Below are 2526 nucleotides of genomic sequence, written 5' to 3' on the forward strand. Positions count from 1 at the left end.
GTGATGTAGTACCTATGCAGGTTAATTGTGAGGCCCCAGTCCGTCCGTAAGCTGATATGAGGGTTATTCGTAAATCGGTGGGATGGAATTCGGGTTTTAAGGCTAAGGAGTAAAACCCTAACCTCGGTTAAGGTTGAAAACCCTAGTTTATTTTATTAGAAAGTTTAAGTGGGTTTTTTTTTTCTTTATCGCCCGCCTTTTCTACATTTTTCTTTACTAGAACTTTCCCCAGATAATTCTTATGAGTAAATATAAGTTTTAGATGATTTTTCTAGTATCGGTTAGTTTTTGAGAAATTAAGGATATATAACGGACGTGGGACCCGCTAGTGCGAAATGTTCGGAAAAATTCGGCCAATTAGGTTAAGTTCCGGACACTGGGTGAAATTTATCGGGTGTTAAGAGATAAGTAGAGGTTGTGATGTGATTGATGTGAGAGAGAAAAAGGATAGAGATGCTTTAAATGGAGTGACAAGTGTCACTATCTCATTGGTTGGACTTGTTGGACAACTGTCGCGCCCCACTTTTTGATTCGAGTTGAATTGTGTGGTGTGTGGTGTGCAATGTGTGAACGTGTGCAAAATGAAAAGTAAAAGGCCATGGGACTTAGAATGCGACGATTTGGCCAAGTGAAGTTCAAAAGGGTTTTTTGTATCAAAAATGGAGTCGCCACTTGGTATAAAGTTAGGGTGTACCAAGTCACCCAAAAATGATTTTTGTTTTTGAATAAAAAAGTAAATAAACCCTTTTTGAGAACTTTTGGGTCTACGTAACCAAAAGAGGGATCGGGGGTCACATTTGACGAAGGGGAAGGCAAGGATAAAAATCCAAGGCACCCCTTCGACCTAGCCAAGGCTAGTTGCGTGACTTGAACCAATTTTTCCTATTTTTTTTACCCAAGGTATGTATCGCGTATTGAATATGTCTATATGAATGCAAAAACCTAGACCTAGGGGGATTGGGGGAAATTTCTCTTCAAAGGTTGAGTGGTGCCAATCACATTAATTGTGAAGCCCAATAATGATCCTTTTGGAGAGGTCACACCTAAACCTAAATGACGTGAAAAATGAGTGGAATGCATGCCATGTGAAAGTGTGAGTTTGTATGAAGTGAGAAAAATGATAAAAGTAATAAGATAAGAGTGAAGGTGTGCAAATGTAGATGAAAGTACTCGTGTGCGAGTGAAGATAAAAATGTTCGTGTGCGAGTGAAGATAAAAAGGGTTCGTCTGCAAGTGGAGACAAAAAAGTGTTCATGTGCAAGTGAAGGTGATAAAAAGGTGCATGTGTGCAAATGAGACAAAAGTGAAAGTGTAATGATAGAGTGGATTGAGAATGCATGAGCCTAGGGAATTCATGCATATTGGGTACGGGGAGACCTAAATCGTGACTCAATTTGCCCTTTTACAGAGAGGATACAAGCGTGCTAAGGCTTTAGAAAAAGCCACACTCGTCTATATCCCATATTTAAGGGGACTGACAAGAATATATTTTACGTATTTTTTAGTGTGTTTTATTAGTTAATTTTGGTTTGATTATTTAGTTTAATAACTAAAATAACTAAGGTTTTGGTAAAAATCTACATTTTATGTTAAAGTGGCTAACATTGCATTTCTATTGATTTTTATGGGAAAAACTTCATATTTTGTAGGTTTAATGATTCAATCATCAAATGAAGTGCATTGAGAAGATATTTGGATGATTGATGATGGATTAAAGTGGTGAAAAATAAATATGAAGTGTAAAAGGAAGAAATGCAATTTGAGGACAAAAATCAAGAAAAGTCAGCTTTGACAATTCAGACACATTTTCGTATTTTGACTATATCAGGAGGTACAATGATCGGATCAAGGTGATCTTGGTACCATTTTGAAGCTAAGAGATATATCTACATTTGGTATGAAGACATCAAAGTCCAATTCAGCCGTTTTCTTGGTCAAAAGGTCGAAACACAGAAACTTATCTGGATGGTCGAAAGCTGAAGCCCAGAATTGACCAGTCTATGGTATTTTGACCATATCTCCGTCCACCGATCTCCAAATTAGATGATTCTTGAAGCATTGGAACGCTAATTCAAAGGGCTACAACTTTTGTGTTTTCCACAAAAGCCAGTTCAGCCTTTATGATAGAGAAAATCGCAGTTGAAGTAAGAACAAAGTGAATACGCGAGTACACAAAACGTGACTTGTAACCGCGTTTTGTGTAGGCGCGTTTTCTGGCCGCAATTCTGCAATTTGCTCAGTCAATTCTCTTATGTTCAAACTACTTTCCAGCTACAATCTGCAAGAGAATTCGGTGCACATGCTTCAGAAGACAAAAGGGCAGACAAGGTGGCTTATTTTCAAGTCAAAAACATTTGTTATTGACTATCCTAACAAAGTTGAGATTTGGGAATCAAAATGTGGAAATTGACTTGGAAAAATGGAGCTCTTAAGCAGTTTATATGCAGAGACATTTTGGGTGGTCTGAGAAGGGAGGAATCATACGGGAGAAGCTTGGAAGTGCAGAAATGTAGTTTTTCCATTCTC

The sequence above is a fragment of the Coffea eugenioides genome, chromosome 2, assembly GCF_003713205.1.
Source record: "Coffea eugenioides isolate CCC68of chromosome 2, Ceug_1.0, whole genome shotgun sequence".
In the NCBI taxonomy this organism is placed as follows: domain Eukaryota; kingdom Viridiplantae; phylum Streptophyta; class Magnoliopsida; order Gentianales; family Rubiaceae; genus Coffea; species Coffea eugenioides.